This window comes from Diospyros lotus, chromosome 7, assembly GCF_014633365.1.
Source record: "Diospyros lotus cultivar Yz01 chromosome 7, ASM1463336v1, whole genome shotgun sequence".
NCBI lineage: Eukaryota > Viridiplantae > Streptophyta > Magnoliopsida > Ericales > Ebenaceae > Diospyros > Diospyros lotus.
The window spans coordinates 32,781,864-32,797,278 of NC_068344.1; the positions used below are offsets into that span (position 1 = coordinate 32,781,864).

Below are 15,415 nucleotides of genomic sequence, written 5' to 3' on the forward strand. Positions count from 1 at the left end.
CCAATACAAACTAGACAAGTAGGGACAAATTGACTTGAACTTGTAAGAGAAGACTTGAAAATGGTGGTGAAGACTTGGAAATATAGCAATCTTTACAACTTAATTCATACCTTGGAGACTTGGAGCACATGCAAGCAGACAAATTCATAATGGGTCCCAATACAAACTAATTTAGTTATTGATTAATATATATGTAATAGCTAATCCAACAATGTCTAATAGACTTATGATAGTATGAGGACATCAGGAGCTGGAGTGCTTGTTGAGGGTAATGGCATGCTTAATGTTTCTAGTAAAAATGATCTTTTTATGTTATTGTTAAAATTAATGGGTTCCCTAAATTCTATAGCTGCAATTAATTTCTTGTTTAATAAGTAAATCAGAGCTCACAACTCTCATTCAATATTGAAGGGATAACTAATATTGCAAAAAAATTGCTTTAACTAGGATGTGATTATAGAATGAAACTTACTTGTCAAATCAACTGAGCTTCCCAAGCTATTACCTTCAAGATTTAGAGACTTTAAAGATGAAATTCCATCAATAAATTCTAGAATTTTAGAGTTATTGATCCCATTGTACCCCAAATCAAGAACTTCAAGATTGGTCAACGTACGAAACTTTTTGAAACCTGTAAAAGAGATAGAATTAGTAAATAATTTTGTACAAACTTCAAAAAATAAGAATTGAAAAAAATAATAAAAAACAAGAAATTTCTAATTTTTTTGTTGTCATATTTTTTTTTATTTGCAATTTTAGATTAATTGACACAAAATAGAAGTTCCTTCATTTTATATCAATATATCCAAAAGGCTTGGCACGTGATTGTGAAGTGAGCTTACCATTCAAATCAGCCATCCAACCTAAGTCATTTGACCCAAGATTTAGAGATGAATTTTAATTATGAGAATGGATATATGAAGGGGCACTTCACGTAATTTTAGCTTGCAGCAATTCTTTACAAATGGGGACAAATTGACTTGAACTTATAAGAGAAGACTTGGAAATGTGGTGAAAAATTGGAAATATAACAATCTTTACAACTTAATTCATATGTTGGAGACTTGGAGCACATGCAAGCAGACAAACTCATAACGGGTCCCAATACAAACTAATTTAGTTATTGATTAATATGTAATAGCTAATCCAATAATTTCTAGTAGACTTATGATAGTAATTTATTATTTTAATTTGGTTTAAATTAAGGAGGTACATTTAAGTGGGTGTTTGTATTTAAATTAATTATTTGATTATACCTAAATACTAGTCATTATACCTAAATTCCTTTTCTCTTTCTTCCTCTCTTAATTTGATAGAAATATTTTTCTTTTTCTTTTTATTTTTTAAAGTAGCAATTGATTCCATACCAAATAAACCTAATTTATGGGAAGAAATTAATAAGCCTAATTAAGACAAAGGAATAATAATAATAATAATAGAATTAATTGGTGATACCATTATTCTTTCAGGTATATCTTCTTCATTAATTTCTCTTTACAAATCTAGTACTCTTGTAGTGGAGTAATTCTACTAAACATGTAATAGGCTAATTATTAGCTAGTAGCCTTATATTAGCCTGTTCTTTATGAACTTTCTACACAACATTTCTACACAGATTTCATTTTTCCCTTCTAACAAATTCTCGCTCACTGCTCATCCCCTTGTAAATCATGGGAGGTCAAATTAACAACTACTATAACATATTTCTATGGTCACATTTCGTGGCTATTGAAGATTCAACCTCGCAATTCAATTATACTTAGATGGCTATACTACTTTGAATCCATGCCATCCTTACATAACTACTTTTAGAAATAAATATAATGTCATGATGCTCTTAGAATGGCGATGTTATGTTGGATATCATAATTGAATAATAACTAATTAAAATGTGTTGGTAATCTCAGTACATGGCAGTTAATAAGTTTTAAAAAAAATTAAAATATCATTTATTTTATCTATTATCTATTAAGAATATGAATCCATAATGTGTCATTATTAAATTATTATAATGCCATATCAACACATTTACATAATGTAATGCACTTCCCCTATGGTTTGACTTATTTCTAAGGACAATTCATGTACTTCAAAATTAGTTCTAAAAGTCTCTCTAGTTTTATTTTTTTTTTCCATACGCACTCCCTTTGTTCAATTTAAGACCTAATGTGTTCTATTTTAAACTTTTAAACCAAAACAATGCTGTTAAGCTTTTAAATATATTTAATTAAATTATATAAGATTAAATTTAATTTAAAATAAAATAAATAAAAAATTTGAATGACAACAAATAAAAAGAGTCGCGGGCTGCCGTGACTCTGTGAGGCCATTTAGTTACACTTTTCCTGAAGAAAGCTTTAAGTTGTGTGTGTCTTAAATTCTCTAAAGCTTCAAGTTATAGAGAGCTTTAAATTAATGAAGTGTTTGGATCAAATGTGTTTGTTAAGAGAAAAAATTATAATGTATAAAAATTTATAAAATGATCCAAAATATCATATCACTTACCCAAATTATAACTTATAAAAATTTGCTATTACAATATTATATTAATACAAGGACATTATTTGACTATAGCATTAAATATTTTCTCCTATAATAAAGAAGATGACACTAGTAGGGGTGAATATAATTCAATTACAACTAAATTTTTTTAACCAAACTAATTATTTTCGATTAAATTGATCTAGTATTTTACTAAGTTAATTCCATTAATTTGATTTTGATATTAAAAATATTCTATTTTCGATTCAATTTTTAAGATCAATTTTTAAATGTTTTATTGAATTAAAAAATATATGATTAGTCTATAAAATATCATTAAAATTGTCAATATTACAAATCTAAGTTTGTCTATGGCAATACTTACACTAACTAAATATCTTAAATTGTTACATAACTTTCTTAATATCAATTATTTTGATAAAAAAATTAGGTTTTTTTAATTAATTTGATATTTTGATTTTATTTATTTTGACTATTATTAATAAATTGGTTCATGTGAATTTTAGTTTAATAGAGAAACTATTTTGTTATTTGGAAAGGAGAGACTAACTCTAGTAACAAATCTTGGCGCTTGAATCAATGATTTGAGGCCATGTGTTATTGATAAAAATAAATTCAATCATGGAATTAAAATATCAATATGCAAAGAAGCATTAAAACATAGAAACATTAGAGGTCATAACTCTCTTTCTCATTAAAGGGATATTTAATATTGTAAAAAATTACTTTAATTAGGATATGATCATAGAATTTAACTTACTTGTCAAATCAACTGAACTTCCTAAACTGTTATATCCAAGATTTAGAGACTTTAAAGATGAAATTCCACCAATAAATTCTAGAATTTTGGAGTTATTGATCCAATTTAAACTCAAATCAAGAACTTTAAGATTGGTCAACATAGAAAGTTTTTCGAAACCTGTAAAAGAGATAGAATTAGTGAATAGTTTTGTCCAAACTTTAAGGAGTGAGAAATGGAAACGAATAATGAAAATTACAAAAAATTATTGAATACAAATGTTAACTACAACTCCTCTCAAAAGAGCAAAAGAATATCAAAGTTATTAGTTTCCAGCAACAACAGCCTCATACAAATAGAAAATCAAAAACAAAATATATACACATGAAAGCACTTAGCTAAACAAATTAAAGCATCATCGAAGAAGCTCTTGTCCTGCATTACACAATTTTGAATTCAGTCCATTATAAACTAATTTGTCAATATTTTATATTCATAACTTAGAATATTTATCTTATTATATACATATTACAAACATTTACATTTATTTTAAAATCAAATTATATTTTATCTCAAAACTCAATGCTACAGACAAATGTATATTCTCTATATGCTTGGAATTTTTAAAAACACAAGAAAAAAAAAAACAAATGTATAGAAATTGTTTGGTTATAATTTAAAAAAATTAGTTTGGCAAACACTTAATTGCATATATAAGTGAATTTACTATTTCAGTAAAAAGATCCTTGTACATCATTTTAGAATACTAGAGTTCAAGGCATTCCAACTCAAATCAAGAACTTTAAAGATTGAATAACATGGAATATCTTTTCCAATCTGAAAAAAAATTATAAATTATTCTTATCAAAATCTCAATAATTAAGTATAAAAAAAATATAATAAACATATTAATCATGAAATTTCTATTCTTAACTCATCCCACTTGTGAGTTATAATTAATGTCAAAAAATTTAGTGCAAGAGAAGAAATAAAGAAGCATTAAAATACTAATATACAAAGAAGCGTTAAAACAAAGAAGCATTAGAATTCATAATCTCTTTCTCATTGAAGGAATATTTAATATTGCAAAAAATTACTTTAACTAGGATATTATCATAGAATTTAACTTGCTTGTCAACTCAACCAAACTTCCCAAGCTATTATTTAAAAACTTTAAAGAGATTATTGAATACAAATGTTAACTATAGAAAGTTTTTTGAAACCTCTAAAGAGATAGAATTAGTAAATAGTTTTGTCCAAATTTCAAGGAGTAAGAAATAAAAATGAATGTTGAAAAATACAAGAGATTATTGAATACAAATGTTAACTATAACTCCCCTTAAAAGAGGAAAAAAGCATCGAAGTTATTAGTTTCTAGCAACAGCAACCTTATACAAGCAGAAAATCAAAGACAAAATATAAGCAATCAACTAACCAAATTAAAGCAACATCGAAGAAGCTACTGCCGCCTGCGTTACACAATTTTGAATTTTTCATATCTTATTTAATATAAATTCTGTTAGGCAGTGCTTATGTGTACAGTAGATAGCATCACTAGCTCCATTTTTTAGTTAATTTAGTCCATTGCAAACTAATTTGTCAACTTAATCGAATTTATATATAATGAGATTGGATTCAACCAAAATTCTATACAAAACATCCATTTAATAATCCACATCAGCTTTTTTGACATCTTTTAAGTTCTTTGCTTAACTGAAAATTAATGGCCCAATTAATGATGGCAAGTAATTAACACTAAACTTCTCTAATACTTCAGATTAATTTATATCCTTACACACCATCTCTTATAACAACCACAAAAAAAAACTCAAATATTCTCAAATCCCTAACAAATTATAGAATAATATTGTTATTGAAATTGTTCAAACTCAAATAAAAAACTTCAAGATTTATAAATTCAAAAAGTCTTTCAAAACCTACAAAAGAAGTAAAAGTAATAAACGATTTATTCTAAAATTCAAGATAGAAAACTTAAAAAGAAAAAATCATGAGATAGGTATATAAGAGACTTGTGAATCTACAAACCTTCATTCTTAGCCCAACCAACTAATGCATTGCCACTTAATTCAAGAGTCTTGATCTCTTTAAAGGGAAGAAACAAAGAAGCATTGAAATACCAATCTTTTTTAAATCTCCAATCTCTTGTTCGATTAAGAGAGAGTTGAATGACTCGATCGGACGTGTTGCTGCATTCAACCCTTTCCCATTGACAACAATTGGATGATTTATTATCCACCCAAGAAGGCAAAAAGTTACCATTTGGGTAGTTCATGGAAGCTTTGAGGTGCAACAGAGCAATCCTCTCCTGCTCCCAACACCCATGGCAACACATTTCATTCACCAACACTGACATTACCATTGTCATCATCCACACCCAAATAGAATGAGGTGTAGTACTTGTCATATTTTTCACCAAGATATATATCTCCTTACTTGCTTTTGTTCTCTCTTTTTTCTTGTTTTAAGAATCAAGCTAACTCTATTTTATATCTTTACTCTAAAAGCATTATGAAGTTGGTATTTGCCTTGATCTAATTATAGAGAGATAAGTGGAGACAAATTGACTTGAATTTGTAAGAGAAGACTTGGAAATATAGCAGTCTTTACAACTTAATTCATACGTTGGAGTACATGGAAACATATAAACTCATCACGGGCCCCAATACAAACTAGACAAGTGGAGACAAAGTGACTTGGACTTGTAAGAGAAGACTTGCAAATGGTGTTGAAGACTTGGAAATAATGGAAGACTTGGAAATATAGAAATCTTTACAACTTAATTTATACGTTGGAGACTTGGAGTACATGCAAGAAGACAAACTTATCATGGGGTCCCCATACAAACTAATTTAGTTATTGATTAATATGTAATAACTAATCTAATAATGTCTAGTAGACTTATGATAGTAATCTATGATTTGGGAGAGATAAGATACAAATCAAAGTATGAGTATCCAAATTCATACGCTGAAAACAACACTATCCATTTATCAAAACTAACACGAAATATTATAGTATTTTTCATTGTTGTAACCAAATGACAGCTATTGCTATTCACATATAGTTCTACACCTGATTAATTTGGTTTGAATTAAGGAGGTGCATTTAAGTGGATGTTTGTGTTTGAATTAATTATTTGATTATACCTAAAGACTAGTCATTAAACCTAAATTTCTTTTCTTTTTCTTCCTTTCTTAATTTGTTGTTATTCGTGGACCATCTTGTCAATTAAGAAATGGGGCTTTGAATTACATGGTTGAGAAGATGCATCAAGAAAAAAAGAATGGTGGAGGATGGAGATGGGCCAGTCTTGTTGGGAGTAGAGATATTTCCTTTTGAGTTGATATGAAGAAGAAATTGTATCATATAAACGAACAAGATACTTAAAATCTTTGACACATAAAATGGATGGATGGATGAAATTAAATGCAACTGATAAACTCTTATTAACTTTTAACATGCTGGCAATATAAAAAATCTTTATCTCCGCACAATTTTAACTCAAAATAGGCCAATTTCTCACTTGTACTCAAAAGAAAATTCCTTGGATCAATTTTAATACTGCTGCTTATGAAACTACAAGCCTCAACTTAAGAATGTACACTAATTTAAAATTAATTGATTTTTAAATTCATGAAATTAAGTGATACATCTAAACCATAGTTAACAAGTTACTAATTTACTAATAGTGGCCAAGGATTTTTATACTAATATGCAAATAGGGAGTGTTAAACATGTCTAATTAATAGTCCTAATCTCTCTTTTATATGTTCTCAATTTCAGTGTCAGATATATATTAGAATTAGGTCAGGTTGAACATCTATATTGATGGAATTCTTTTTCTTTTTTTATTTTTATTTTCTAAAGTAGCAATTGATTCCATACCACATAAGCCTAATTTATGGGAAGAAATTAATAAGCCTAATTAAGGCAAAGGAATAATAATAATAATATAATTAATTGGTGATACCATTATTCTTTCTCTTTACAAATGTAGTACTGTTGTAGTGGAGTAATTCTGCTAAACATGTAGTTGGCTAATTAATAGTAACCTTAATTCTACACAATAATTCTACACAGATTTCATTTCCTTTCTAACAAATTCTCGCTCACTGCTAATCCCCTTGTAAATCATGGGAGGTCACATTAACAACTACTATAACATATTTCTATGTATGGTCACATTTCGTGACTATTGAAGCTTCAACCTCTCAATTCAATTACCTAGACGTCTTGGTTGATTCTGTTTCAGTCCAAGGCTTGTTTGAGTACATGCAAGCAAATAATTAAACTCATCATGGGTCCCAATACAAACTAGACGAGTGAACACAAATTGACTTGGACTTGTAAAAGAAGACCTGCAAATGGTGATGAAGACTTGGAAATATAACTAGCAGTCTTTACAACTTAAGTTATACGTTAGAGTACATGCAAGAAGATAAACTAATCATGGGTCCCAATATAATTTAGTTATTAATTAATATGTAATAGCTAATCCAATAATGTCTAGTAGACTTATGATAGTAATCTATCATTTGGAAGAGATAAGATACAAATCAAAGTATGAGTATCCAAATTCATATGCACAAAACAACACCATCCATTTATCAAAACTAACACTGAATATTATAGTATTTTTCATTGTTATGATCAAATGCATATATAATTCTACATCTGTTTAATTTGGTCCAAATTAAACAGGTGCATTTAAGTGGGTGTTAGTGTTCGAATTACTCATTTGATTATACCAAAATACTTGTCATTATACCTATTTTTTTTTCTTTTTATTCCTCTCCTAATTATCTATTATTCTAGGACCATCTTGTCAATTAAGAAATGGGGCTTTGAATTAAATGGCTGAGAAGATGCATCAAGAAAAGAAGAATGGAAAGGATGGAGAAAGGTCCAGTCTTGTTGGGAGTGGAGATATTTCTTTTGAGTTGATATGAAGAAGAAATTGTATCATATAAACGAAATTAAATGCAACTGATAAACTCTTATTAAGTTTTAATATTTTGGCAATACAAAAAATCTTTTATCTTCACACAATTTTAACTTAGGATATGCTAATTTCTCGCTTATACTCAAAAGAAAAGTCATTGAATCAATTTTAATACTGTTGCTCATGAAACTACAAGCCTCAACTTAAGAATATACACTAATTTAAAATTGATCGATTTTTAAATTCATGAAATTAAGTGATACATCTAAACCATTGTTAACAACTTACTAATATACTAATAGTGATCCTATACTTGCTGGTCTAGGATTTTTATACTAATATGCTAATAGGGATCGTCAAACATTTCTAATTAATATTCCTAATCTCTCTTTTATATGTTCCCGATTTCACTGTAAGATAGATATTAGAATTAGGCCAGGTTGAACATCTATATTGATAGAATTATTTTTCTTTTTCTTTTTTTTTCTCTTAAAGTAGCAATTGATTGTATACCAAATAAGCCTAATTTATGGGAAGAAATTAAGGCAAATGAATAATAATAAGCCTAATTAAGGCAAAGGAATAATAATAATTAATTGGTGATACCATTATTCTTTCAGATATATCTTCTTCATTTCTCTTTACAAATCTAGTACTATTGTCGTGGAGTAATTCTACTAAACATGTAATAGGCTAACTATTAGGCTTATTTGATATGGAATCAATTACTACTTTAAAAAAAAAAAAAAAAAGAATTCTATCAAACATAACATCTTCAACCTCTCAATTCAATAAAAAATAAAAAAGTAATTAGTTATGTAAGAGGTCTTGCTTAATTCTGTTTCAATCCATGCTTCTTTGAATCCATGTTATCCTTACATAACTACTTTTAAAAATATATAATGCCATGACGCTATTAGGCAAAAGTATAGAATGGCAATGTTATCTTGGATGTAACATCTCGTATCAAGTGATAAGAAGGATCGAAACAACTTACTTTGATGGGCCTATACAAACTTTTCAGAGGGGTCACCCATCCTTGAATTTTTTCAGGTTAAGCACGCTTAACCCTGGAGTTCTTTGCCTGCATTCAGCCCAAAAAATATCCAGCTGGTGTTATTCATTTCCTTACTTATCCTCGATATGTAATATCCAGAAATTTTAAAATAAATAATAATTATTCAAACCGGTATTTGAGGACATTATGGAATATTTGAGGAATTAAGAGAAAATAATAATTTATGTTGTTTGAGGAAATAGGAAAGTAAAGGTAATTAATTAAATTATTTGGACATGGTTAATAATTATTAATTATTGTATTTATAGTGATTATTGAATATTTGTGGGTTAAAAAAAATATTAATTTATTTGGGTATTTGGAGATTTAAGAAAAATGTTTATTTATGTAATTTTGAGAAAATAATTGTTTATTTGGGAGTATTTAAGAAAATAAGAAAATAAATTAATTTAGTAAATTTTTTTTTTGGAAGTTATAGGGTGAAAGTGTAATAAGAGGAAATGGAAGTTTGAGCGTATGTACTATCAATGAAAGTTCTGGGTGTTGAAACGTGATTTACGGAAGTGGCTGCAAATCACCTTAAATATAATTGAAGGCATATATAGATTGAATGAGGCGTGTGGCACGAGTGGTCGCGAGCGAGAGCGGCCAGAGGCTGGACGCGGGATCGATCCGCGGGGGCTTTGCGCGCGTTAGTGGGGGGGGGATTTCTGCTGATTTTTCCCAGCTATTGACGCCCAAAACGGCGTCGTTTTGGACTTGAGGCGGTGGCCTTTTGCACAGCCCAGCGGCTGCCACGTGGCCGCGCCTCAGCCGCTCATTTTGCCTCAAATTAAGCCCGATTTCAGGGGTTTCTTTCACAAGCAGAAGCAGCAAATAAATTAGGAAAAGTCAGTGCACGCGCAAGCGAGAAATTGGGGAATTTTGGTGGAAAAATTCAGATTAAATCAAGTTTAATTGAAGATTTAAATTGCCAAGTATGTAGAAAAACTAATAATAAATATTTTGTATGGTTGGAATTTCGTTTAGAGGCTAATTTTATTAATTTTGATAAATTATTACGATGTTACAGTTTATATAATTTTTACCGCTTTGGGATAGAACAAGCCTAAAGATATCTTCGTTAAGGCAAATTCTTTATACCCTCTACAACGTTCCTTTCGTTGTCAATTTATTTACCCTCCCTTTGTCTATTTCGACCCGTTTATTAATTATAGAATTTTGAGTTGTTTGATTTAAATTTAATTTATTAAGCTGGTTTCGAGGATTTTATTAGCGTGATTTAATTTAAAATAAATATGAGACTTATTAGAATTTTATTTATGGTGAGCCTACGTGGGATTTTAGACAGCTAAATTATTTATATTATACGGTTAGATTTAATTAATGCGATCCACGATTTTATTAATCGCTATTAAACGTTTTATTTCGCAGCGGGAGTGCAAGAAAGGCAGGAAACAGTCGTGTAAAGGCAAGCTCCTAACCCTCTCCTCGTGATCTTTAATTCCAATGAAAGACCCCGTAATTTCTCGTATTTTATCACCTCCCTTACTCTAATTCGGCACCTAATCTTATTTGTTAAATTATTATTCATTTATTTTAATTTAAATTAAATCCAAGATTTCTAGAGTTTTATTTGTTGAGTGTCTATGGGGGTTTGTACCGCCCTCATTCCTGTCGGAATGATGCTGAACCCAGCTTGGGGACTAGGTTCTTAGACGTGTGGATTTGTTTACGGTTTTCTTGGATTTATTTATGGTTCAGTTAGAGCTATCGAGCAATAGGGCAAGAGTTGGATGTTTGGTGACATTGGGGTAGACTATTGTACATCCCTGATATGGACCGTCGGGTGGACACTCCTAGTCACTGGCCGTTGACCGACGTCGGGCACTGCTGACTAGCTCTACTAGTATGAGATTTACTACATGTTTAGATTCATCATATTACTGTTCATGATTTGATATGCACATGGGTACGGGTTGCATGTTGGGATATTTATTTATTGAGTATGCTTGGACACGGACATTCTAGCTTGGTTAGGTTGCATCCAGCACGGGCATATGCATCGCGTTTGGTTTACTATGTGAGCGGAGCATGGCCTGATGCCTGGATGTATAGGCGCCAGTGTATCATGTTGATGCTCACTACGACATTGCATTTCTATGTGCATTGCATGACTACTGGTAGTTATTAGTTCTCGGACGGGAGTACGGTTCCGAGGGAGCCTATGGCTCGGGTGTCGGAAGTACCGACATGGATGGGTGACGGGAGTACCGACTTGGGACAGCGCGCCCAGGTTTGTTGGAGATACATGTTGCCTTTCAGGGTAGCGGCAGATTGGTATGGATTTGGGTGCCGTGTGTCTTGTGTGGGCCCCAAGGACCAGTATGTGCTTTTATTATGTTATGCTATTGTGTTGTAACGTCTCATGGCTTGTGTGTACCTGGGGGTTTATTTTGGGGAGAGTTTATTGGATTTATACAGCCTTCAGCCTTTATTTCCTTATGCTTGCTGAATCTCTCGACTCATTTTGCTTTCCATCATCCCAAGTAGTGGCAACGTGGGCCATGGGCAAATGAGTCAACGTGGCCCGGGTCTTTCCTTGTGTCTTATGTATGTTGGCACAGGAGTCTGAATTCATTTATTTATTTTGTGACCGTTGTGCTAGCGGTGTTCCCGTAGTGCATGCATGTATATAGCTTTCGCTTCCGTTGTTTTAATTCTTGTGTATGCATGCCAGGGTAGTTTTCGTCTTGTATGTTCCATTCTTTCTTCTTCCATAGGCGCTCCCGTTCTGATAGTCTGGGTGGTTGGGATATCCGGGCGGGGGTGCTTACACGATATATACTAACTCCTATGGGCTCTCGGGGTATTACATTCTCCCCCCTTAAGCACATGATGCCCTCATCATGTGACCTTACAACCGGTCCCAGATCTCTCCCCCTTTGCATGGTCGATGTGAGATTCGCCTAAGGTGCCTACACGTATCCCCCTTAGGGACTCAGCGTCCTCGCTGAGATTTACCCCACCACCGCGCTCAGAGCCTCGGGGGTCGGCCTGTAACATCTCGCATCGAGCGATAAGAAGGACCGGAACAACTTACCCTGATGGGCCTACGCGAACTTCCCAGGGGGTCACCCATCCTTAGATTTCCCCAGGTCAAATACGCTTAACCCTGAAATTCTTTACCTGCATTCAGCCCAAAAAGTATCCAACTTGTGTTGTTTCCTTCCTTATTTATCCTCGATATATACTAACTTCTATGGATTCTCGAGATATTACATTGGATATCATATATAATTGAATAATAACTAACTAAAATGTGTTGGTAATCTTAATATATGGCAGTTGATAAATTTTTGAAAAATTAAAATTTAAAATATAATTTATTTTATCTATTAAGTATTAAAAATATGAATCCATAATGTGTCATTATTAAATTATCATGCCATATCAACACATTTATATAATGTAATACACTTCCCCTATGGTTTTGACTCATTTCTAAGGACAATTCGTGTACTTCAAAATTAGTTCTAAAAGTCTCTAGCTTTAATTTTTTACCATATACACTCTCTTTGTTCAATTTAAGACCTAAATGTCACGATCTGAAATTTAATAAGTCATGACCGACACTAATTCCCAGGTCCAGCGGCCCCCACAATGGACTAGTAAGCCTCTTCTCTATCACGATTTGAATAAAACAATACTACTGACAAGATATAGAACATGAGTAAAATACCATTTCACCTTCTAACATAATATTTCAATATTTCATATACAACTTGTAAAGATCCAAAATAAATAAATAAATAACTAAATTAATTAATTTAATTAAATTATTTATATAATAATTAATTAAAAAAAATGAAAATATAAAAAGAAAATGGGGAGGCGCTCGGCAGCCCCCCCCCCCCAAATCAGAATCTCTCTCTCTCTCTCTCTTTTATTTTCTCTCTTGCTCCCTCTCTAATTTTTGGCGATTCCAAATGATCGAATCGTTCGATCTTCGATCCGACTTCGTTTTCACTGTTAAAGTGCCCCTGATCTACAAGGAGGTAAGTGCTTTGGCTTCATCTTTTCTGTTTTGCTGCTTGTTTTCGTGGAATATGGGTTGAGGAGCGATGGGGCTTGTTGGCCGAATGTTTGAGGTTAGATCTACGAAGATCCAACCGTTGGATTTTTGTGATTCTTGGATATGATGGTCAATTTGCTTAAGAGGGTTGGGTGGCGGTCTTGGATCGTCGAAAATCGCCGGCCACGGTGGCCGACGACGTTGGCAGTATTTTATCCCATTTTTGGCTGCACTCCCACCTTGAAATTACCTAACACCCTGAATTGATTATTTTATACTTTGGCCCACGCAATATTCAAATTTGGCGTCATGGAATTCGTCGAGCTTAGTCATCGACTACATCATCATGCCTTGCCTTGCATGCTACGCGTAAGTGTATAGTGGAGCTACACACCCACTTATAGGCTGCAATAACATAATATATATATTTCTATATTTACCCATAAACCAGTTTTCGTTTAATATAGATAATATATTTTTTTATTTAAATTCCTCATTTATCAAAAATACATATATATTTATATTTAAAACTCAATTGATAAATTTCTAAAACTTAATAATTAATTAATTAATAATTTAATAAATGGTTTAAAAGGAATAAATTGCAATATTCTAATATCAGAATAAAAGGAATCCATCAAAAATCAGGATTCGAAATAAACCCACATCATCATAATAGGCTAGCCTAGAACGCACTCGAGGTCAATCTTGCTCAGCCTCGAGTCATTTAATAGGGCTTCGTCCTTAGGACTCCGATCAACAAAATGATTCGCCAATCATATCGTCAATTCTAGGAAACCTAAAGAGAACCCAAATTAGACTGACGTTGATATCCTGAGTATGATCAACCTAACCAAGTCATCCTAGGTCCACGGATAAGTGACAAGGGAGAACAAGCCAAGTGGGCCAGCCCAAGGGCTGCCACAACTGGGTTAGTCATGCCCAACACATTGGACCATCCTATAATCCAATCGGCCCCCGCCATCCTAGGCCAAAACCTAACCCCACATGCCCAACCCCCAAAGCCCTCATTTCTTTTTTTCTTTATATTTAATTTATTTTTATTTTCTTTCCTTTTATTCTTTTTTCTTTTCTTTTCTTTTCTTTCTTTTCCTTTTCTTTCCAGCAAACTGCCACCGCCGGCGACCACCGCCGGCCAGCCAAAAATGGCCAATCATCATACCGATACGAAGCCTTCGCCACGAATAACAACATATCTCAAAATGAGACCCATCGGACGGTCATATCTTAATAGATCTAAAAATTAATTTTTGGCCAAAATATGGGCGAAATCTTGCCATTGCCGTTCGCCGGCCGTCGGCCATTTTTCAACAATTGGAGGCTACCTAGAGGTGCGCAGCACCAAGGAGAGCAACATACCCAAAAATAAGAAAGATCGGACGGCTAGATCTTCGTAGATCTAGAGTCAAACTCTAAGCCAAAAAGAGACAAACACACTGCCAACGTCACCGGCCACAGTGGTCGACGATTTCCGGCGATCCAAGACCGCCACCCAACTCCCTCAAGCAAACCGACCAACATATCCAAAAATCAAAGAAATCCAACGGTCGGATCTTCGTAGATCTGATCTTAAAAATTCGGCCAAAAGCCTACATAGCGCCTCAACACACATTTCACGAAAACAGCAAGAAAAACTGAAAAGATCAAGCCAAAATGCTTACCTCTTTGTAAATCGGGGGCACTTTAATGGTAAAAATGAAGTCGGATCGAAGATCAAACAGTCGGATCGCTTGAAATCGACGAAAATCAGAGAATGAATGAGAGAAAATGAGAAAGAGAGAGAGATTTATTTCTGGGGGCTGCCTGAGCGCCTCCCCTTTCACTTTTATATTTTCTTTTTTTTTATAAGTATTTTATTTTATTTTAGTTTATGATTTATTTTATTATTATTATTATTTTTTTGAATCTTTACGTATGTTCTATTTTAAAATTTTAAACCAAAATAATGTTGTTTTTTTTTTTAAATATACTTAATTAAATTATATAATATTAAATTTAATTAAAAATTAAATAAATAAAATTGAATGACAACAAATAAAAAAAGTCACGGACTGACAGTACTCTTTAAGACCATTTAGTTAAGACTTTTCTTAAAGA

General features: G+C 32.1%; 1 long non-coding RNA gene and 1 pseudogene across 1 annotated transcript; one reads left to right on the top strand and one right to left on the bottom strand.

Annotated features, from left to right (window-relative positions):
- LOC127806442 (protein SRG1-like) overlaps positions 1-15,415 on the top strand; it is a 48,234-nt pseudogene that overhangs the window by 17,593 nt on the left and 15,226 nt on the right.
- On the bottom strand, positions 7,495-15,074 carry LOC127806444 (uncharacterized). The gene is made up of 3 exons (XR_008024422.1): positions 14,980-15,074; positions 9,202-9,288; positions 7,495-7,521 (listed from the first exon to the last, which is right to left on the bottom strand). It is a non-coding gene; the product is annotated as an uncharacterized LOC127806444 (long non-coding RNA).